The following is a 25,630-nucleotide window of genomic DNA, read 5'->3' as shown; positions in this document are numbered from 1 at the left end:
AATAGAAGCTACATTCTCATAGAACTGCTTGACATCAAGCGTGAAACCCAACAATAGCATGTTCTGTTTAAAAGGGCAGGGGATTTGCTTCACTGAGGCTTTTCTGAATGGCCGATATCTGCTGGTTTGTTTTCACATAGATGCTTGCCTCCACCATTTCAGGCATGACAGAGAAAAATCAGAGAAAATATTGTTGGAAAGAGTTAATGGCAGGTGCCATGCTTGCTTATTGCTTCCTGCAGCCTTCAGCAGTTAATGCTTTTGCCATTAAATATTTTCATACATATAGTTTCCTATTTGCCTTGAATTACTGAAATACACTAAGTATATCTCTCCAAGGACCCACAGCCACGGCGTAATAGGTTCCTACTAATAGCTTGAAACTCTACAGCAATCTAGTTTTAAAATACAACACAAATCTTTATCTAAAAGCACTAACACCTCACTCTTGTGTTCGCAGAGTATGTTTTCACATTTCCTCTTGTGATGCATAGAAAGGGGGGAAAAGCTACAAGAGAAATGATGCATTCTGGGCAAGGAGCCAATTTAAAAAGTCTGTTCTTTCCAGTTTGCTGTCACTTGTCGTGGTTAAACAAAACACGGAGGAGAAAAAGAGAAATTGGCTTCAGTGTAAATGTCAACATTCTGATTAAAGCAAACACAAAGCATTCAGAACTCTGACAAAAAAAAAAAATTAAATTGAATTATGAAGGGTATGCAAATGGAGCTCTTCCTCTGTATGATTACCAGGACTCATGCATTTCATATTTTCTGTCTGTGCTGGAGAAATTTGTGCTGCAGGACAAGGTGTTCAGAAACAGGGAAGGGAAGGTGAACAACACATTTCCGGGCTGATGACAGCCGGAACCTACCAAAATCTTGATTCAGAAATAGCCCAACACTTTGCAAACACTGGGGAAGGTTAGAAATCTGACAGTTAAGGCCTGGTGCTCTTAGTCTATTTATTGTCTTCTAGCCAAGCAGGGGCGTCCCCTGGGACACAAACCCCAAAAGTATTTATTCAAGGATTCAAAAGATGTCATTTGTTTGAAAGGAGGGCAGGCATTAAAAAATCTCATATTGAAATGCAGATATGTAAATGATACGGTGTCTGTTCCTCCTGATCTCCTTTAACACAGACCTTAGAAATTGAATTGTTTGAAATGCAGTTTGAAAGGGCTCTCAGCATGCACCCATGATATGCAATTTTAAAGGTAGCATAATACATTCCATTTCTGTAATTAAAATTAATGTGAAAATGAAAAATAAATGGTGTGCATTGGTCTTCTTTCCCAAGAGGAGGATATATTTGCTTTCTTGGGTGATTATGTATGGTCCTATGTTAAAAGACTATAGAGTAGGTGTGTGTGTGTGTGTGTGTGTGTGTGGACGCGCACGCGCTTCTCTCTGTATATGAATAAGGTTATATGCTAAATTCTAGAAAATCTTTCATCACCTTCTGTCCTTTACTCTCCATGAACACTGGTCCCATTGTGTTTCTGAACCTCCCTTTTGCCCATTATTTTACAATTGCTTTCTGATTTATCACTGTTCCTGTCTCTCCCCTTTTTGGGCTATTATGAAACTGCTTCCAATGTGGTAATGTGCTCTCAACATGTCATTTCTGACTCAAAAATCTGAAATGGTTGCTCAGTGCCTGACTGAAAAGTCCAAAACCTGGCCTGACATTCAAGGCTTTCTCAAGTGGCCTCAGACTACCTTTGTAATCGTTTTATAAATATTTACTGGTGTCCACTGAACATCAGTCAGTTTTCTTTTTCCTCACGTTGTTGTCCATACATTTCCTCCTTTGGGCTTATGCATTCTTCTCCCATCATACTCTGTGCTTTTCCATTTCTGCAACTTTATTCTGGCTGTGCCCTTTTCTTTAACAGACCTGCCTACATCTCTACCTACCAGACCCACACGTCTTTGAAGGCTAAATTTAAAAGGTGCCTCTTCCTTGAAATCTTCCCTATTACTATACTTGGAAATGACCTCTTCCTTCCCAAAGCTTTTATAGGTTTTGATTCATAACCCTTGGAACTTATTAATATCACTTTGTTTTAGTTATATGTATATGTCCTCTGTCTGGCCTAAACGAATCTTAAAAATTGAGGCCGTTGTTGTATACATGGCCGTGTCCAGTCCCAAAATAGTACATTGTAAGTGGTGATATGGAAATTCAGATAATATTGTGAAGTTGTGTCACCTATCAATGTCCCAATTCCCTTTTCCATGAAATGAGAATGCTAATATATCTCTCAGGGCATTATGAAAACTAAAGCAGATGATGTTTGTCAAACATTGCAGAGCTTTAAGTATTAGCCATAATTGATATTATTGCAATTTTTGTTATTTATAATATGTCCAGATGAATGAATAAATGAATGAAGATAGTAGTACATGTAAGTAGACAGTAAAGCCAGAGTAGTAACTATTGGACAGACACTTTTCATAGACTGTTAATAGAATTCTCACAGCAACCTTCTAAGGCCAGTATTAGAATAGTAACTGTGCAGATGAGACTGGCCAGGCTGTGTACAAGTAACCAGTCTGATTCCAAAGCCTGTGATTATCCTCAAACATTCAGGGATTTGTTCTTTGTACTGTCTTAAATAACGGAACTTTGTTAACCTAGACACAGGGACAAAACGTGCTGGCCCTACCATGGGTCCTTCCTCCCATACCTTTAGTGTAAGAAAGTAAATAACTGCACCTCGGGGTACCAGGCATGTTTATTTTGAACCCTAATACCCCCTTTCCCATGATGCCATTCTTCCCCCAGATCCTATGCTGTCTAGGATTTCTCTAAAGGTGTGTCCTAATGCAATAATTATCTTTTTTGTTTAACAGTATTCTAGACTGCCTGTTACAAATGCATATTCCTGCCTTTGTTGGTAACAAGTGTTCCAGGTGATACTGATGAAATCTGTCCACACTTTGATAAATAATGCTATTATTGACAGTCAAGTACAAATGTATTTAGGATATACTCTACTCAGTCATATAGGAATCACGTTTTCATGTGGTATGGAGTGAGACTCTTAACATTCCATAGGATGGAGAGACTAGAGATTATAAAATACCATTCCCTATTTTATTCAGGAAAATGAGACCCGGATAGAGTTTAACTGGAATTAACCAACATAAGGAATTAGGGCCAATGAGAATTCTTATTCTGGTTTTTAATGGAATTCTCATTCATTCATTCAATACTATCTTCTTGGGCACCCATATTATAGTGTCATTCACTGATGAGAGCCAGACTTACCTAGCTTCATCTCTCTGGAGGTTTACGTTTTGATTGTGGGCAACACATCATCTTATGAAAAGAAAAAAGAAAAAAAACTTTAAACATGAACAGAAAGTCCAAAGAGATAATCACAGATGTATTTCAAGTAGGTAAGTTAAAATCACACACACACACACACACACACACACACACACACACTTTAAGCTTTTATGTCTAACACAGGAGCTGGTGTGAAACAAGGCAGGTGTTTGCAGAGAAGGTGAGGGCTTATCTGCCTCACTCCCAACACAGTCCTCCCCAGGAGACCTGGACAAGGAGTCAAGGCCTTCCTAGCCCGTTTCCCACATTGCTTCATCTGTGCACTCAGATTTGGGAATGACGGCTTTATTTGTTGTTGTTTTCATGTGGAGAAAAATACATGTTCCTTCCTTCAAAGTAAACATTTGGAAGCTGTTGTGATTGTTCAGATTTCTTTAAAGACCTTGACGCCTCTTACCATTGCTTTTTAGACTGCAGGGAACATAATGAAACTGAAGTCTCTCATGGAGCTTTTATTCCTATTCTTTCAAACTTAATAGAAAGCAGTAGGGGATGCTTGGACCACCGATGTCAGTGCCATTTCAGGGTCTGCTTTAGTTTTATTCTCAAGAAAAATGGCATTGGATTAATTTTTTTTTTTTTTTTTTTTTTTTTGGTAAACAGATGTTTTGCTCAGAAGAAGCCCTGACATTTGCCATTTATCTCCTCTTCTTCCCTCTCCTCCCCCATACGCTTTGCCTGTTTTCTTTTTTTTTCTTCCCCCTCTAGAGTAAGACAAAAGCCTGAGATTGAATGGGATCTTCTCCTAAGAGTGCTTTTAGCAGTGGCTTTAGAACTTTGTTTAACCCCACCGTATGAAATGAAATACATTTTACATGGAGACCCAGCGTGTAAACACACAGAAGCACACACATACACTCATCTTTTGACAAAAGTTTGTTTCTTTACTGTACAATTCCCCTTTAGACATCTCCCACTTCCAAAATATTATCTTTGAAATTATCTCCTGATATTTGGTTTTCATCAGTCAAATCTAATTTCTGTCCATGGAATCACACTACATGTTTCATTAGGTAAGACTTCACTTGTCCTGATTTTTCAGTTCCTTCTTTCAAATCAAAACATAGTATTGTCGCCTCTGAGTTCTCAAAAATCCTTAGCAGCCATCACCAAAACAACAATAACAATGACCAAAACCAAACCAAATGAATCTTGGCCTTATTAGAGTCCTATTCTCTGATATTTGTGTTCCACTTAAGAAATACTAAATTAACTTCAGTCACTAATGGCTTACAAGAGCAAACTGAAAACCCTGCTCTGTGGTATAGGAGTAGAGGTTGTTAGCGTCTGCAACAGTAAGTTCTGAGAAGGATTCAGAGACTTAGTTTTGGCTGCAGTGAAAAGCATGCAGGAGTCAGATACTCAGGTCTGTCAAGGGACTAGCCACAGAGTCTTCCGGAAGAAGTGACATCCTTTGGCCTTCGGATAGCTTTGAAGTCCTTTGGAAGTTCAGTGTTTTATTCAGACTATGAATCGCTCAGGACAGCATTATGATTTTTAAGGACCCTAGGCACTTTACTTCATAGGCCCCTCCCTCTATTAAAAAATATTTTATGACTGTGTTGTTATATAGACAAATATTATCCAGGCTGGATTTGTAATGGAATATTAGTCATCATTATTATAGTATATTTGCTTTTTTCTTCTGATTAAAAATAAATCAATAAAATTTTCATGTTGGTTCACGAATTGGTCCTTGCATAGGGAGGGCAAGTAAAGACTGAAGAAAGAGGCAGGCCACTCCAGATTAGTAGGTGGCAGTTTTAATAAGCAAGGGAACTTGCATACGAAGCTTATCTTGGGCAAGATGAGTAGATCTCCACGCCTGCCTGCCAGAATCTTCAAAGTTTACATAGAGGCCTTAATGGGGTTCAGTCACATGCTCGTATTCAGTCCAGATGATCTCAACAGAACCTTACTATTTTAAAGCTGCGGCCTTAAAACAGTTGCTACTGTGGGAAATGGTGGGTGGAATGTACCTTCTAAGGACAGAGCAGGAAGGTGAGGAGCCACCATTGCCTAGGTCTAAATCTCCGGTCAGGAGGTCACGTCCTCTTCATGACCTCCACAAACATTCCATGAAGTCCAAATATATAGTAGCGCCTGGGCACTGTGCCAATCATTTAGATGCATAGTTGGTCTAGAATCCCTTGATTTTAATGCAAAGTATACTTTGTGATTCAAAAATGAAAGAACGGTCTCTCTTACGAGTAAAAAGCATCTTCTAACTAATTTCTAGAAAAATGGAGATTAGCATGTGCGGCTACATCTACTTCTTAACTAATAGGACAAATGTGATCAGTTATTTTTAGAGATACCATAGTGACTTGTGGGTAGCAGAACTAATTAGGACTTGGATTGGTCTTTGAAACCTTAGAAGGAAGTAGATCAGAGGAGGGGAGTGACAGTTTAGAGAAGGGATTCAAAAAGTTTGACAAAACATTGAGTATTCTTTGTTTTCAACATTTTGTCCAAGACCCCTTTTCTAAAGGAGAAAAAGAAATATATTTTATATAAATAATATATCAAAAAAAATAGGTAAATAATACCGCAAAATAAAAAGGAATAACATCCACACTCTTGATAATTTCACAGAGATCTAGCCACTTTATATTATTAACAATAATCTTTAAGAAGCATATGAATATATGTATGAGCATATATGTACTTATGTTGTAACTATAAGCCCTACTGTATTGTTAGCTCAAAATAATTTTCTTTTGACTAACTGAGTTTTTGGAGTAGACAATCTTATGACCTGTAAGAAATGGCTTTTTGTCACTTTCATATATATATATATATATATATATATATATATATATATATATATATGTTTTTATTATCCTGTTTTATCAGTTAGAACTTCAGAAACTTGTTGAATAATAGCAATGCTAGGGGGTATCTCTGTTTTGTTCCAGAATTTATTGGGAATGCCTCTGGAGTTGTGTAGTCAAATAAGGTGAACTCGTACCTAGTTTGGAAAATAAGTTTTTATTCATATTCCTAGTTCATTCTGAAGTTTCTTTCACTTTAGTCTGTTTATTTTAGTAACAGAAATAAATTTGAACATTATGAATGCACATCTATTCAGTCATGTGTTTTTTCTCTCACCTATTGATGTAATACATTATATTTATTGTTTTCCTAATGGTGAACCCATCTTGCACACCTGGAGTAAACTTCATTTGGCCATTGTATATCATTCTTTTGCTATGGTACATTATTTAATTTGCTAATATTTTGCTTAGCATTTTTTTCCAGCTATATTGATAGGTGTGGTTATTCCTTATGTGTGCATGCATATGTGTTTGCTTACATACATACTCTTAACCAAGCTTGGTATCAGGTTTATACCCATTACCTAAAATGAGCTGAAAAGCTTTGCCTTTTTATATGATCTGGAACAATTTAGGTTGTATGGAAATGTAGCTGTCCCTTGAAGATTTGATAGATCAACATACAATACTCTCACTCATATTGCTTTCTATTTCCAGTCAGTTTCTCCAGCATTAAAAATGACTTTGTCCTCGTAATTCATAAGTACCAGTCAAGCCTCTACCATACTGGATGACACAAGAAATGGTCACAGTAGGTCCACATCAAGAAGATGGTCTGTGTTTAAGTTATTTGTGATGCAAAACAATTCATTCTAAGCCCAAACAGGTGGAACACACAATGTATTTCATTAGAATTCAGAAGAATGAGCAAGTAGTCTTGGCCTCTTGGCTTCTTGGCTTGGAAAGTTTGTCACTTCTCCTTGTTTGGCTTTGTTGGTTTTTTTAAATCTGAATGAGGAGGAATTTGAGCTGAATCTTAGGATAGCCAAGCTGAGAAGGGCTAAGAGCACCTTAGCTGTAAATAAGAACTACTGTTTGAGATACTGTGCTAGAGGTACTAGAGGGCATTCTGGTAGAATTTAGAAGGCACATTAGGGCTATAATGTTAGAACAAAAGGTTGGAATCAGATGCCCAGGGAACTTCTAATATATACTATGTTTTCATTCCCAACTACCTAAATTTTTCCACCCATAGGCGCTTTAATGAAAACCTCCAGCCCACTGAAATCTGATGTCAAAGTTCAAATAGATAACCTACAGGCTCCCTTCCAATTTTTTGACCCTATGAGCCTTTTAGTTTCTAAAGCCCCATAGTGTCTGTTGGCCTTTGGAGTTGGGCATGATTTGACCCAGGACTTGGATAAAGAAATGATTTCTTTTAGTTTAGCCTATCTAGTCCATTTCATCACTTAATCATGAATTTCCAACTCTATGTAAGCCAACTACAACAACAATAGTGGTTTGTATAAGTCACATACGGGAGAGGCACATCTATATCTTATGAGTCTATTTACAAAGGGAATTATAGAAGATGTCTGCTTACTAGAAAAAAAATCACCTAAGTTAAGACAGTGAAAGTGCCATTAAGTCATTTTTCCATCCCTCAGAAACTGGCAGGGAATTGTTCCCTGTGGTGCATTTTCCTGCTTCTCTTGCAGCCAGGTTTTAAACATCTTAAGCTATAGCACTACCCTCCCCTCCCCTGAGCAGTGACTATACTGCCTCATAAATCTCTTTGGTCGGAATTCTTTCCAATATAACTCCAGGTCCCTTGTGATGGATTCTTTCTGCCCCTGGGAGGCCCTGTAGTTTTGTCATGTGCTGAAGGAAAGAAAGCAAGAATTGGATTTGCGCAAACATGAGAAAGTGAGTTTGTTGCTATCGTTTGTTTACTTTCTTAACTATGAGTTGAAAACTTTGGGTCTTATGGAATTACACCACTGACATTATCACACAGGAAATCTCATATACCGATTAGTCAAGCATTTCTGTTAAGTTCCATGAGAGTGGCAAACTTGAAAAAGTTGTTCAACCCTATAAACCCAGAGTCAAAAAGAGTGCCTGGCAAATAGTAGGTGTCAGATAAATACATGTCAAATGCCTGGATAGCCACATGTCGGGCACAATACTATGTCCAGTGGGGATGCTAACAAAGAAAACATATGACTTCCACCCCACAGAACCCTATGTCTGATTAGGGGGACAATTCATACTGGAGACCAAGAGGTCTGTGACTGATCAGGGTGTAAGAGTTACGCCGCAGACTCTGAGGCTGTGGAATGAGGTGTGATGTAAATGGAGTGGATGTAAGTGGATCCTGAATCAAGAAGCCAGAGGAGAAGAGGGGTAATCCATGGAAAAGACCACTTCTTCTTTCACTTGTCTCCTTAAACACCTCTCTGAACATACTTCCAAAATCTTTGGGTTTACCCAATTAATCCACAATTCCTGAGATCCTAGTTTTATAACCTATAATTGGATAACTTTATTCGAATGAAATCACAGCCAGAAATCCAGCTGATAAATCAGTGGAAACATGTTGCTCTGACTGAAATAAATTAGGGAGCATCTACGGTGCACCCTACAGGTTCCAAGAACCCAAGAGCAGTAAGAACTCTGGTCCTCTAAGATACTTCCCCAGGACCAGGGATGACTGCCATCTGCTGATGGGTGAGGGACTCTGGTTCTATCTCTCCACTCTTCTCCCTACACAGATTTTTCCACCTACGTCTAAACAGCCTTCCATCTAGGTCGTTAACCTAGAACTGTTTTCTGTGCACATGTGGTAACCCAACACCTGGAAAGGAAGCACAGAGAATCTGTCTACAGCTGTTGTTGTTCGTGTGTGTGTGTGTGTGTGTGTGTGTGTGTGTGTTCATGTATGGGTTTTCCCAATTCAAATCTGAATAAATGGTATGTAGGTAGTCATGATACTACACAACAAGCGAAGTATGGAGCCCATATGTGATAATTCTCTTTTCTGCCAGAACAGCACAGTACTGCAGGACTGGCCCTATCGCATAGACTGTGGAGGTGATCCCATGGTGGGTGTAATTTTGGGTATCATCAGAATCTATCCATTGCCTTCAACTGCCTCCTGCCTCAGGTTGTCCTAAAGCTGAGAACTCTCACATGAGACATTGATTTACAAAGAAAATAATGCCAGGAGAGGTTACGCATTACATTATTTTTAAATCTGTTAACACCTTTGCCTGAATTAGTTTATCAACTTAGCTATGCTCACTTAGCTAAACTTTAGTGAAATGGAATATAGAACACAAAAAATATCTACTCCGTTTTGTGATGAACTAAATTGTATTCCTGTAAAATTCATATTTTGAAGCCCTAACCCCCAATGTCACTGTATGTGGAGATATTGCCTTTAAAAAGGTAATCAAGGTTAAATGAGGATATAAAGGTGGCATCCTAAACCAATAGCATTGATGGCCTTATAAGAAGAGGAAGAGTGCACAAAGAAAATCCCATGTGAGGACACAGTGAACAGGTGGCTATCTGTAGGCCAAGGAGACAGTTCTTAGGAGAAACCAAACCTGTGGACAGCAAGATCTTGGATTTCCAGCCTCCCAAACTGTGAGAAAATAGATTTTTATTGTTTAAGCCACCTACTCTGTCATACTTTGTTATGACAACCCTAGCAAACTAATCTACATTTTAATTTTATTTTTAATATGGTAGTATTACCAACCTTTAGGATAGTACTTTCTTCAACAAGTCTCATTTTGCCATTCCCGTTTCCTGACAAAAAGGAAAGAAAGCCAAGATATACAGCTATTCCTGGGTTTCCTTTACACATGCTTATGGTAGCACTTACTAATCTGGGTTGAAGATTTCCTGGTCACTCACCTGGTTGCACCAATCAGTTGAAGCTCATTGGTGGCAAGGGCGATGTCTTGTTCACTATTTTATTGCTGGCATTCAGCACAGTACCCATCATATGGTTATACGATTAAAATTTTTTTTTAATTTAATCAAATTTAACATATGGAAAGATTGCTATGCAGATTTTAGAGAAATACTATAAAATCATCATTTTCCCTTCAACAACCGATAGACTGTAACAATTGTCATCATAATTGACTTGATCTGTTATTGTCAAGTAGTGTTCTTATTGTTTTATCACACAGTAGGTCTCAAATGAGAGAAGATTCTACCAGGTAACTGATGGTACTACATTTATAGTTCTTTATGTCAAACAGTGTACCTCTTGTCAAATGCAGCTGTTCCACATTCTACACAAAATGTTCTTCCATGTCACATCAGTGGTTAAAATCTCCAGGTAACCCTATGGCCTCTAGAGAAATCTTCCAAGTCTTTATGTTGACAAATGTGGCTAGTCAAAATATAGCTCCTACATAACTTTCTAGGCCTTACTTGGCTATCCTAGAAGTTGCCTCCATTGTCTTGACCCTACCTGCAATCCCCTCTCTCAAGGGAGTAAGAGCTGTATTTCCTCTCTAATCATCCACATTATGTTATCTACTATAGAATGGAGTCTCATTCTACTCCCTGTGAGATATATATATATATATATATATATATATATATATATATATATGGTAAACATTGAGATTATCTGAACAATTTCAAAATGTTTTACATAGTGAAATCTAGAAATATTCAAAGGATTGAGAAATTTTACATGTAATGATATCCCCTGTTGACAGTCTCAGAGAAGGTAGATTCTCAGATATTTTCAAGAGAAATAATAGAGTGAACCTTTAAAGGGACATTTCAAACAGTAAAGGCAAAGATAGATATAGATATAGATTATTTTCATGGATCAGATAGTCTTCTTAAATTTTCAGAAATGAGATATCTAATGTGGCTCTTCAGATTACACAGTTTCTAAAAATTTAGTTAATTGGAAATTTGCAATTGAGGCAACCCAGTACCATAGCCCACCTTATATAACGGAGAAAAATGTGTGTGAACAAGTACAGTGTTCACAACGAGGCAAGAAAATAAACATTTTTATCTGTGAAGCTCCTGAGCAAAGTAATATGTGGAAAATAGTCTTTCACATAAAGTAGTTAAGGTCAACATTTGTCTGGTCTAACACAGCAAGTCTTTCCATGGATAAGTAAAATTAATTAAGAGACCTGAAGAAGTAACAACCTAAGGACCATAGTGACTGAAAGAAAACATACCTTGAAAATCACTCTTCAAAACTCTGAGGAGTTCTTTGGAAAAGAAATTCATTCATCTTTGTTTAACTAGCATTTCAAAAACTTATTTAAACATGGAACACTGTTATTTTTCTGCAAAGTGACCTATATGGCCAACTATAGAGAATTCTTCCTGCCAGGGCTCTCCTGATGTTTACTTTAACGTGTGTGTGTGTGTGTGTGTGTGTGTGTGTGTGTGTGTGTGTGTAGAAAATGTGAATGCAATGTGAAAGATCTCTGAATGCCTTGGGCATTTCCTTCTTCAGGAGGTTTGATGAAGGATAAGGTGTTTGAGTTTCTAGTTGAGAGAAACCATCCTCACTTTCCATTAGGTCTTAATCATGCCAAAAGTTGAAGACAACAAAAAAAAGATTTAAAAAATTCAACATCAGGGAAAAGAGAGAAAGAAGAATGGAGTATAAAGATGAAGAAATGCCTTAAAAACTGGATACCAACAGCAAAGCATTAAAAAAAGAAGAAGAAAAAAAAAGGAAAAGAAAATCCCTGCCAGATGTAGCCAGCTGAAGTCTAACTGAAGTTTCAGCAGCAGGGTTTCATCTGTCATATCAAAACATTTCAATACCATCTACCAATACAGCACTAAATTCTGGACTGCCATTAATGTCAACCCATTTATAATTTTGGCCTGAAGCACTACAAAAAGGCAGATGACAGCCTACTATTTTACACCTGCTGTTGAAATGAATAAAAATGACTGAAACCCTTAAACGCAGAAAATAAAGGAGGAAGGGAAAAAATAAAGCCAACAACACTGCACAATAAGGCTGGAGAGAATTCACTGCCTACCTTGCATTTTAAATATTAGTCTTTGGCTGATGTGCCCTTTAAAGAGCTAAGAACAGTGCAGAGTGGCCCAGGCATAGAAGGTGACCTGCGTGGGGATGATTTCCTCTCTCTTTAATTGGTAGGGTTTTACCCACACACTGGACTTATACCTGTCTACTCTCTCCTTCTTTGGCCTAACGAAATATGATACACACATTCTGTAACGTTCCTTTGTCATAAACGATATTGGGAACATTTTGATGGAACTATGCCCTACAAAATATTGGAACTATTTCTTGTACTTGTTTTGGATGTTCTTTACTGTTCTCTCCCTAAGAGTTTGCAACCACAACACAGGAACTGTAGAGTTTTAGACATTGGCATGACATCGGATCTAGCTTTCTTCAACACACACAACCATAGTGGAATGTTAGATAGAACTTTGTAAAGTTCTGGTCACTTATCCTTAGGCTTGCCTGACCTGGCCAAGGGTACTTATGACAATGTTTAAGCAGCTGTCTTCAAAGTGTGGCTGGGTGACCCCTGTTTCATTATAATATTAAGATATCATTTGCCTTTTTCATCATCTGCACATTGGGTCTGATGATGGTAAAGCAATAGTGGGTAAAACTGCTGACACCTAAGCACATAATGGGTTTTGTCTTGATATTATCTAATAGTTTCAGTTTAAATCTCAAATTATTCATGAATATATAATTTGGCCATTTCAAGAAGAAAAAAAGCAAAGTTTTCAATACATTCAGATTATCTTGATACAGCACAAATTCAGGTTATGTAGAATGATATTGAATGGAATTTTCCACTCAGATTAAAATCAAAATCACAAAGCTGAAAACAAGTCCCAAGGACACACCATCACAAAGTAAGTTGTGTGCAATGCATATACCTGTAGGACCCAGTTCTGTTCCTCAGAACTTCAGCCTCTCTAAAGGAAAATGAGGACTTCAAGAAAATGTACTTGACTGTGAGATGTCAATTTGGAAGGGAATGTTGTAACTTTTTTTTTTTTCATTTTCCTGTTGAGAAAGGAGTGTTTCAATATCCAATTCTTTGTAGATACTGGTGTTGTCTACCAGAAAACTGATTTTCATTATCTGGTTAAATATCTGCTGAGACATCATTCTAGCTGATCTAACCTTGGGCCTATTTGAGCAGGAGAAAAATAATTGGAGAAAATTTGTGGACAAAGAGAGGGAGGCATCCACTGCACTCATATCACTGAAGTAGCAAAAGTGTATAAAGTGAGTTTCCCTTGGGCCAACTGAATACATCAAGCATGGGCAGGCTTAAAATGACTTGCATGTATTTCACCCAAAATGTATCTCTCATCCTGGATGTCACCAAGTGTGAAATACCTTGTGCATTACCACAGTTTGGAACTAAGAGGAAGTGAAGAGAAGCAATAGAAGACATTTTCCACATTAACCAGTCTGTCTTTTATAGGGCTTAATATGTGCCCCTCTGAGCCACAACTTGAATGTCCACCACATTGAGGCTCTCAACAGAATCACAATTAAGTAAGAAATAGTTGATCTAGTCCGTCAATTTCCCATGAATCAACACATCAGAGGAGAAATGAAGGAGGCAGGAGGGGAGGAGGTGTTGAAAAGCAGGTCCCACTCACTACCACCAGGTCCCTTTTGGAGGGGATTGAGTTTCATCTACCAAAAAATAACCTGTTAACTCTAGTTGCTGCCTCTATCACGTTGGATGGAAAGAGAAATTTGACAGTGTACAGCTGAAGGTAATGATCAGAAAAAAGCAATAAAACTATTTCAAATTTGTTGCCCCACTCAGTTCAGACTCCAATCTATCTTTAGTAAAGTCAGTTTAGCTCTTAAATATAACAGTACTTACATTGTGTGTCAAATCCCAAGTTCAAACAACATTTTTTTCTATTATTATTAAACTAGATTTGCAAATATTCTAAATAAATGAAACTGTCTCCTTGTATATAATGCTATGTGAGAAATGCCTACAAAGCAGCATTTTGATATTTGCTGCTTCCCATAGAGCCAATAATATCTTTCTCTGAATCTCAGTAATTCCACTTGTATTTTTTTTTCATGTCAATGAAATTACACCGAATGTTTGTACCTGCAAATAGCCAATATGCTATATTTGACTACAGGCTGTCAGAATCCTATAATTAAAAGGAATTGGTCTCTGAAACACTCACCCTTGGGACAAATAGGAAAACCTGTCAACAAAGCATATGATTTGTAGAAAACAGCAATAACAACAAAAAGAGTAATGGTATCATCATCCATCATTACTTAGAGAACATCTAGAGGCAGTCTGGCAACATTTGTCCTGAGAGTAAACAGTAGGATGCCTCAGCCTCTTGAATTGTCTACCTACTTTAGGAGGTCTCTTTCTGAAAAATACGTAGGTTGCCCTGTAAGCTTCTATCAGGGAGTACTGCAGCCTGGTCAGTGAGAACAATGGAATTGGAAAGAATTGTAGAAGAAACCTTCAAACCTATTTAGTATAACCTTCATAATGCATAGGTGAATAAATTCTGGTGCACATAAGTTAAATGACTTGCCCAAGGTCCAGAGCTATGGTTCATATCTTCTAATTGCAGTCTACTCTTTTTATACCTATTGCTAATAAACTTACCTCAGAAACAGTTTTAAGACCGACTCTAAGAACTTTAGGTAAAAATGGGGGCTGGGAAGATTCTCTTTTTATTGCATGGAAGAACAAGGACTGCAACCAAATTGGTAATCTTTCTCTCCTTCTGGGGAGAGACTAGAGGACTACAGAGTATAAAAGATAAAATTAGCAACTTTCAAATAAATGGGCCTCTAGGACACAATTAAAACAACAGTCAACAATTCTTCTTAATCACCAAGAATGGCACTTTCTTGGAACAACTGACATGGTCTAAGAACCGTGATTTCCACCCAAAGTGAATTTACAGGCTATGGTCCATAGGTATGGAGTAATTCCAATATGAGAGAGCAAAGATGGTCAATAGTAATCGGTGATTATTTCCAATAGGAAATCATAGGATCTGAGAGCTCAAAATGTATGACAACTACAGATTTCATGCTGGATATTTGTGATACTCTGCATAACTTGACAGTTTGTAACAGTCGCCAAAGAGAAAGGGATCAGCAAAGGCTAGAGACGAAAGAGATTGTTGGGAAGTAGATTGGTTGTCAATGTCAGAAGAAACTTGCTTGGCAAACTTAAGAAAAAATGAATGTCTGTTGATGAAAGTAAATATAGCAGTGCATCGTGAGTGAAAATTGGGGCAGATCGGTTGCAAGTGATATTGGGGTAAATAGAGAAGTGGAATCAGAACGAACAAATGCAGAAAGGCAGCCATGTTGTTAGGTAACAGTGGGTTTATCAAATATTGACAAACATGAAATGATTGTAATCAGTCACTGTCAAAAGAGAACAGGTCCCCTCCTCTCTTTTACAAATGATCCAATTAAAGGAAACATGTTGGCTATAAAAGTCAAAATCAACAATGCACTATACACTGACAACCCATCCAACATATAAAATCAATAGTGCATTCTGCTGCCATAGAGCACAAAGCGACAGTAGCAACTTCCCCACCTCTTTAGTCAAATATGACACTGTATCAATCGATCAAAACTCAGTACTTATTGAGCAAGGCTTCTGAAGAATGCAAACTGCATTGTACTTCTATCTTCCCCCTCCCCGCCCCTACTCATTTTATTTCGATAAATTTTAACTTAAAGGCATAATACCTGAGAATGTTCTGTTGGCACATAGAGTGTTCTTTTGTATATCACCATACAATTTGACATTGACTATATTTACAACAAGATTATGAAACACTGTAGGGCTAAAAGTACAAACGCCATTGAATCGGGAACTGTAATTTTAGTTCTGTCTCCATACCATGGCTTTGTCCAAGTCCTCCATTCAGTGTGACAAACAAGACATAGGTGGTTCCAATTAGTCATCAGGCTTGCACTAGAACTAAAAATAATCTGAAAGCAAACTGAACAAGGACTGGATTGTGAGTGTGACAGCAGGAAAAATTACAATTCACAACTTAATATTTGGTGCCGTGTGGACAGGATAGCGGAGTGGAATCCGACTCTGACTATATGTTCTACAACTATGAGCAAATCGTTTTTATTCCTGGATCTTAAGTTTCTGTAAAGTTAAGGAATTCGTTCAATGGATGACAGTAACTATGCGAAGACTATAGTTTTTGTAGTCGAACACAGTGTTTTTTAAACATTTTTTGGCCAAGATCTAGTCAGAAATACATTTTCTGTCATGACAGAGTGCATAATATAACTGAAACAAAATTTCATAAACAATATTTACCAGTATTATGTGTAATGCTCTCTAATATTTTCTCCTCTACTCATTTTTATTTTCTTTTAAATGCTGATCATGACTGTCAATGGATCACAAACCACAGCTTGAAAAACACTGCTTTATGGTTCTTTAATTTTCTTCCTCCCTTTCTCCTCTCTTCCTCCCTTGTATCTCACTTCCTCCCACTTTTTCTCTCTCCCCTCAAGCATCTATACCCTAAATCCTAAACCCTGATTCTTTGTTAGCTGAATTCTTGTTTTTCTCCATGTAGTTTGTATTTATTCAGCCCCTACAGCTAGTACAATAGAAAGACTCTCATTTGGTGGTCAATGAACACTGATTTAGTTAACCTCCCAACTCCTTAACCTCTTTGAGAACAAGGGCCATGTAAAAATGACATCTATTACTTAGATTTTTGAAATCTTGAAATAATATGAGGGAAACTGTATAATTATTTAATATATTTTTGTTACAATTTGCACAAAGTCAGAATGTGCTCATACTATGATTTTAAGTAAAATTAGAGTTAAGACATTTCATAGAGAGTATGAATTCAACTAATGAAACTATAAAAAAGACTGGAAGGAAATGTGCTAATATAATAACAGTCTTTTATACCTCTTAATAGGAAATTTCTATGTAATTTTAAAACTCATCTTTTATACTTTATTCTGCTCTCCAAATTATCTTCTTTAGCATATGCTAGAAACTTTTGGAAAATGATTTGGAGTAGTGTGTCAAATGTACATTGTAAGTCTGTGTGTATGTGTGTGTTTATTTCCTTTCTGACAAAGAAGTGGTAATATACTTAAATTGTCTTTTTGCCTCTGTCTCATTATATTTCTTAAGAAATCCAGTAATAAGGTTGTTTTATTGCCAGGAATAGTATTTCTTTTTCTACAACCCAGGGTAACAATCTAAAATGAATCAAAACCTGATTGCTCTTTTCCTTTATCCACCATTAATTTTAATATGTATAAGTTATAGATACAATAATTGCTACCATCTATGGAGGCCTGACCATGTGTCAGCCATTGTTTTCTTTCAACGATTGTAACCTCATTATTCCTCACAGGTACCCCAAGAAGAAGTTGCTATTGGTGTTCTGTTTTTTACAGATGAGGAAACTGAGAATTGAAAGATTAAATAGGTAACTGTTTTAAATAGTGGAACTCTAACATGAATTTGAGCAATCACAACAAAAACAATCACCTTAGAGAAAGTTTGTTGTCTTAAGTTTAATTTGTTCTGATTAATTTACAGTTCCTTGTTTTTAATCTTCATAAATCAATGACGTCAGTATTATCATTCTCAATTTTACATGTGAGAAAAAGAGACAAACAAATGGCAAGACAGTAGGTAATACACAGTAAAGCTATAATGTATATATAGAAATTCTCAAAAAATTTACTCCCATTCATATAAATTCTAACTAGATTGTTTTATTTTCTCTTTCAAGCTTTATTGATTCCCATAGGGGCTTAGAGAATTTGACCCCTAAATTTCTCCTTTTCCTACCTTGAAAACAAGACAGATGTGGGTATACTGATGACTCTGTCTTCTTTTGGAAGATTATTAAGAAATATATGTATTTAAAAAAACAAAAACATATCTCTTTTTCTGTACTTTATGTTTTTTTGTTATTGTTTTTTGTTTGTTGGATTTTACTATAAATTGGCAAACAATAATACTCAATGCTACACTATTAACATGATATGGACTACAATATTAACATGACAATGCTACAATAGTAACATGACAAATTAATTTGTTGAAACAGTGCCAAGGTGAAATGTAATAGGTTACTCCATCTTCTCTTCACAAGTCTGCCCAACTTTCCCCTTTACAATAAGGAGGCCCTTAGTTAGTACCATAGTACAGTAGTTCCTCTGCTATCCATTGTTTAACTTTCTCCAGTTTTGGTTACCTGTGACCAACCACCATCCAAAACATTAAATGGAAAATTGTAGAAATAAACAGTTTGTAAGTTTTAAACTGTGCTCCATTCTGAGTAACATAAAATCTCTGGCAATGCTGTGAATCCTGCCTGGGATATGGGTTATCCCTTGATCCAGCATGTGCATGCTATATACACTACCCACTGATTAGTGAGTTAGTATAAATAGCTGTTTCAGTTATCCAATTGACTGTCTTGGTATCGCAGTGCTTGTGTTCAAGTAACCCATGTTTTACTCAATAATGGCCTCAGAGAGCAGTAGTCGTGCTGCTGGCATTTCGGATACGCCAAAGAGAAGCCGTGAAGTGCTTCCTTTAAGTGAAAAGGTGAAAGTTCTCGACTTAAAGGAAAAAAAAAAATCATATCCTGAGGTTGCTTAGCTCTCCAGTAAGAACAAATCTTCTATTTGTGAAATTGTAAAGAAGGAAAAAGAAAGTTATGCTAGTTTGCTGAGAGAAAAAGAGAGCATGTTCACATAACTTTTATTACAGTATATTTTATTATTAGTTATTGCTAATCCCTTGCTGTTCCTAATTAATAAATTAAACTTTAATCATATGTATGTGTATGTAGGAAAAAAATGTAGTATATGTAGGATTTGGTACTATCCACAGTTTCAGGCATCTACCTGGGGTTCTTGGAGTGTATCCCCATGGATAAAGGGGAACTTACCGCATCCATATTCCATCACTTTGTCTCCCTCAGAATTTTATCTTATTTTATCTACAAGTGTTATCTGCAGTACCGTCCTATTCAAAAGCCTTCAAAGACTCTCCATTGGCAACAAGCCAAGTTAAAAAAAATAGCCTAAAAGAGCAATGCAGGGCCTCCTACAAGGGAGCCCTAGTTGCCTTTCTCAATAGGATTTTCCACATCTGTTTGGAGCAGGACTATGTTTTAGGTATGAAATAGGTATATATTTCTCTGTTTAGCACAGTGAAGAGAGATTAATAGTATTTTAGAGTCACAAAAGACCTTAAGGCTCATCTCTCCAAACCAGGTCATTTTAAATACAACATTGCTGCATTCTAGGTCATACAGAAAGTTAAAGGTCAACATGTTAACATAACTTTTTCTTTAGTTCCTAAGCAAGTAATTTGGTCAAAAAATATTTGTTAAATTAGTTGCATTATTTGCCATATGTTTGGATGCATTTTGTGACCTGGCAGGAACTACAATGTTTGATGTCAGTGAATGGAATGACCCAAGACAGGAGACATATGTACAGATACTGAATACTATAATGTCAGTAAAAGCCAATGATACATATTTCTGAAGATTGTTACATGGATTCATCATAGAAGGAGCTGGTATGGAGAGAGTGAGGAAGAAGGTTACTTGAATCCCAACTTCCTCAGGATATGTCCCTTAGCACACTGCTAATGAAATAAAGCCATGTATGAGAAGCCCATCACTAAAGATTTCTCACCTCACTTTTTGAATGGGGTCATCAGTGGAATCTGGGATCCCAAATTATTAGAATCAGAAGAAACATTGCAGATAAGCCAGGTAGTCCAGCCACTTCATTTTGAGTCAGGAAACTGAAGAAGTCTAACACTTTAGGATATGGTATACAAGAAAATTATCATTTTAAAGCAATCTCTAAGAAAATCCATGAATGATGTTGAGGCAGGATAAGTAACCTAGGGAATTGACCTCCCCTCCAAGCTGCAAGATGAGGCACCTCCCTGGTTACACAAGTAACAAGTAACCTGCAGCTAGAGAAAAACAGAACCAGTTTTATTTGGCAGGGCCAGTGTCCCTGACCGGAACTTGACCTTTAGCTAACTGTAATGTCATTATAAGGTCATTTACATTACAGTTACTACAGTACAACTCCCCTCATACACCTGACACCATGACAGTCCCAGAGGAACTAAATAAAGACAAAAGAGCTGGGAACTGAGGGTCCTAGTTACTGGGAGGAGACAGAAGAGCCAGGTCAATGCCATGTCCCCAAGTTCTGCCCCTGAGAGGGATTAAAAAGCCCCAATCTCAGTACTCTCACAGCATGACTCAATCTCTGAGTTTGTCTGCAAGTCCTTCTCAAGTGTGTACTTTCGCTTTAATAAACTCCCTGCACTTTCCTATATCTGTCTCACACTTGAATGCTTTCTTGAACAGAGACAAGAACCTGGTCATCACTGCTCTGAGTTGAATTTTCTCTTAAACATCCCCTTGATTCCCCAGTAACAACCTTAGCAATATTTATAAACTGTATCCACAAAATCTTCCGGCTACCATGAAATACTTTCTTTGTTCGGCCTCTCACAACTAGCAGAAGACTAATGGGTCAAGCTCTGGGTCCCTCAGTCGCACATTAACTTCTACAGCTGTAGATTTATTGTTGTAAACATGGGTGTTCTAGATGAGATTCCCTAGGAGAAAACCAAACTGCTGATTACAACCATTGAATCCTGGGTAAGTAACTCAGAAAAGTAGCATAAGAGATGGGGCAGACTCCGTATGTTCTTTTGCTATTATACTCTTCTCTCTGTTGGTGTGTGTATCCCAACAATGGGGAGCTGCCACACTTCAGTTTTGGAATACTTCAGGACTGCGGAAGTCAAGGAATTTAATAAGGCACTGAGGCTAAATTTTTAAAATCCATGCCAGTATATAAACTTTAATAAATGTCCTTTCATCGTCAAAGCAGTCCCCTGAAGAGGCCATATAATCAGTGTTGTGGTCTGAGACATTTTTGGAACTGCTGTTTGGAATTGCTTTCAAAACAAACTTTTCCCAATCAGGGCAAAAGTGTGTCCCTTGAACGTGGTTTTGGCTTTTCACAATTAAAATAACTGAAATCAAATCTGGTTAGTAAATGTAAAATCAAAAGTTAGGAAAACATTTCGAATTCAAACAAGGTGTGGTTAAAAAAGAATAAGAAAGATTTCTTTATGTTCTTCTGGAAGGAAACTCTGAAGGAGGCATACCAAGAAAGATTTAGATTCTGGCTTCAGGAACTGAATAGGCATTGTTTCTTGACAGTATCAAATTGAAAAGCCAACACCTATTTGGATACAAGAAATGCTTTGGTTTAGGGCAGACTCCAATTAAAGCCAAAGAAACCTGAGCTGGAATTCCATTTACACTATTTCTGATTTGTGGGAACTATATCTGAAACTCAGTTTCCCCACCCTAACACAGGATCTTGAGGGAGAAAAGAAATGCTTCATATAAAGTACCAGCACAGTTTTGGTAATAATATGCACTCATAAATGATAGACGTTATCTTAAATATTAAGGAACATTTCTTTAGGCTATTTAGAGTTTATAGTCATGTTGTTATTAGCCTGGTTCTCCATAAAAGTATATATATATATATATATTTTGCAAAATCCCTGAGATAAAGGTCTGATCTTGGTAAAAATTTCAGGTAGTTTGAAAGATGCCTCCTTCCTTCCAAGTAACTCTTTTCTTTGCTTCCTCCCCCACAGCTTTGTGTGGCATGTACCTTCTTGAAGATGTCCACATACTCTTTTTTAAATGAACCCTCTCATTTCTCAGCCAGGAGACTGAGGCACAGAATCTCCCTGCTTTTACCCCAGGTCACACCCAAGTTAGCTGCTGCATGTGACATCAAGGTCTTCTGACACAAATCAAATGATTTTACCACTCTACCATCTGCTTATTCTCCCAAGGTATTGAAAGGAAAGGATTAACATTCCATAGCATTCACTTTACATACCGTGTTTCCCCGAAAATAAGACCTAACTGGAAAATAAGCCCTAGCATGATTTTTCAGGATGACATCCCCTGAACATAAGCCCTAACGCATCTTTTGGAGCAAAAATTAATATAAGACCTGCTCTTATTTTCAGAGACACAGTCCTTAACTAAACTTATAAAGTTAACTAAAGAATTAACACTGACTTTATATATTTAACTAAATCTGTTCCATGTTCACATCCACAGCCCTAAATTAAGTACTATAATAATCTCACTTGATATGTGAGAATATTTAAATTCAGAAAGGATTAGAAACTTGTCCAAAGTTATACAGTGAGGGAAGCGGCAAAACTGCGTTTGAATCCAGATCGTCCTGAAAGAAAGCACAAATTCCAAGCTCATTCACCATAGAGATAACAAAGCATGGATAGCCAGGCTTTATGATGCTCTAGAAGATACTTGGTAGAAATGCTGTGAATATGTGAATTGTGTGACTCAAAATATGATAGTGGGATAGCATCTGTTCACACCCATCCCCACCTCCACTGCTCATATCCCAGTTCCGGATACAGGAGGTATACAATCATGTGTAATCATGTCCTTTTGCTACAAAAACCCTTCTTTCTGATTATTGCTAAACTGGATCTCCAGTCCTGTCCTGAAGGGTAGAGAAGCCACTGAGTTTTGTAGTAACTCTGAATTTAATGAGTTCTATAGCCATACCATTGTATAAATGAATAGTATATAGTTATATTAATTTCCTTTTTCCTTTCAGCCTTGGCCATGTGTGTCTTTAGTCTTTGAAGTTCCTAAACCATTGGCCTGTATGCTCCTCAAGGACACTGATGAGATCTTTTCTTTCTTTGTACTCAGGTAAAATATTTAGATAATATTAGTCATACCCTCAATAGATACTACTGTACTTCCTTAGCCTAATTCATTGCAAAATGAAAAAGTCTGAATAGTGTAGGACAGTGCTGCCCCAATACTCAAAATTTGTTCTCTGTGTGAAGACTGGGAGACTGGCTTTGATATCTGAAGTTCACTGAGGTTGGTAAACAGATGTATCATCCCACCACATTACATATTTTCTGCAAGTCATGCACTAAGTGTAGTATAATCCACCCAACTCCCAACTGCGACCCCAGCCCCCCATTCACTGGTCTTGGAAGTGTCCTTTTTTGCCTTCCTTCTGCACCAGAAGTGACAAACATGGAGGAGCCAAGGAGAGAATGAACAGAGGACAGCACGGTAGGCTGTTAGTATGGAACGATATAGAAGTAAAACGTGTCTTAAACTTGCCCAACATCTGTGCTCAGCATCTCACCCTGTCACATGCATACTGGTGTCAGACAGCCAGTAGAGGACCTGAGAGTTTGGGGATCTGCTCCAATATCTTTCTCCCTCAGCACAATTCATGTTGTTTAAAATGTGTTTGAGCGTCCTTAATAAATAACACATGCGGAAAGTCACTTTTCTATAATGGGCACTCCATAAATATCTCTTGGTTTGACCAATAGTCTTACAGAGTCAGGATTATAACCCACGTAACAAAGTGCCGGCATTTCAAAGCACTTTTTATATCCCAGCACGATGTTAGGTACTCTGAAATGCAGTAGAAACACATCAACAGTGCCAGGCAATAAGAGCTTACAATTAACCAGAAGATACAACTAGCCAGAAGAAATGGTATTTGGTTCACTTACACCGGAAAAAAAAAAATCCCAACCTCAGCCACTAAGTAAAAGGAGAGAATTCATTTCAGCTTCATTTTCTCTCAGCCTGTATATTAATATCTTGATTTCCCTGATAGTATCTAGGCATAAAAGTTATGTTGCCAATTTTTCATTTAGATGAAAGATATTCCACATTGCTTGCTACACCACTAAGGACTAAGTAAATGCTTTTCAGCTTTCCTTTAAAAAAATAATAACCCACACTTATTTGGATGATTTTCTCTACTGTGACTCCAGAGAAAGCAGTATAGTGGCTGTGGCAACATTGTTAACCACACAAATGACCTTCTAATTTCAAAAACCTCCTGGCTCAACTGGGATATCACTTCTAAAATCACATCCTGGTAATTTATTCTCTCCATTCCCCAAAGAACTGGCCTAAGGTCAATGCCATCGTATGAGATACAGCTTCTCTCTTGCTCTCATTCAGTAAACTGTTGTTTTCTTGTAGTCTTTCATTTCCCCTCCTCTTCCCTTATTAATCTGTTTAAAAAGACATTGCACATCAGATATAGTCAAATGTTCATGATTTCATCTCCTTCAAATGGCCCACCCTAGAAATAATTAACCGACAATTATAGAATGAATTCCCACAAGAGCACAGAAATGGCTTCCTAGTTGAGGACAAACCACCCCAAACTTCAGACCATGGAACACCAGATCTGCCGGAACAACAGTTGCCAAGAAATGGCAGAAGAGGAAATGATGGCCAATTAACTTACCTTCTCCTCTCTTTGGAGTATCACCTTCTCATCATTAAGATGAGGGCTTAGACTAGTAGTCACAAGTCCCTGCAGTTTTAACAGAGAAAAAATATGAAGCCGCCAATAGGCTGCCAGGGCAGCGCGGTGATTCAGAGACTCAATCTAGTTGGAAATTTCCACCCTACTAGCCTGTGATCTTTAGGAACTTTGGAAATGCCCTTAGTATCTATGCCTCAGTTTTTGCATTTGAAAAGAAAAAAAAAAAATGATATGAGCTAATGAATAAAAAACAATACCTAACTCATTGTAAATAATTGAAAGTGATAACTAATACTCTTAAAAATTACAGGTAAAGGGCAGCCAGGGATTTTCTCTTGTCTATGGTCTGAGTAGTATCTTCTATTGGTCCTGTGTAGTACTTGCCATTTTGTGCCTGACTTCCTATTCTCCCCACGGTGGCAGGCCACAGCGAACTAGTGCTGCATTTGGGAGACTTGGAACACATCGAAAACTTACCTGAACAAGACCTTATAGCCTGCAGCAATCACCATTGTAAGTTATCAGAGTGGCTTTCGGGGCCACATCCCATTTCCTATCCCAGTCAGGTTAAACTTCCTTAAATACAGCTTTCCTCATGCCTTCACATAGCCCAAATATTTCCACAGCTTTATATTTCTCGTCTTTACAGTTGATACTTTTCTGCCTGGCCCTGGATTCTCTGTGGTCTGTCTTCCTGCCACCTACCCATTCTCTGCCTCCCCTATCCATTAATAGTCTCTACCCCATATCTGTTTTTTGCTACATTTTCATTGCTTCCCTTTTTAGACATACTCTCTTCTTTTTCTCCTCCCCTTTCCCCTCCACTCCCCTCCTCCCCCTCCCCTTCTCCTTTTTTTTTTCCAGCCCAAAGACTGCCTATCTTCAATACTTATCTTGGTTTTCACCTGTTCTCTACAGGCTTTCAAGCCTTCACTGAAGTTATTCTCTACATTAGAGTTGATCTTTTCTTTTTTTCTTTTTTTTTTCCTGTAAAGGGACGAGGTAACTACTTTAGACTTT

Source organism: Rhinolophus sinicus, chromosome 4, assembly GCF_057876585.1.
Source record: "Rhinolophus sinicus isolate RSI-liver-muscle chromosome 4, RSI-T2T, whole genome shotgun sequence".
Lineage (NCBI taxonomy): Eukaryota > Metazoa > Chordata > Mammalia > Chiroptera > Rhinolophidae > Rhinolophus > Rhinolophus sinicus.
Note: the sequence above shows the minus strand (reverse complement) of the source record.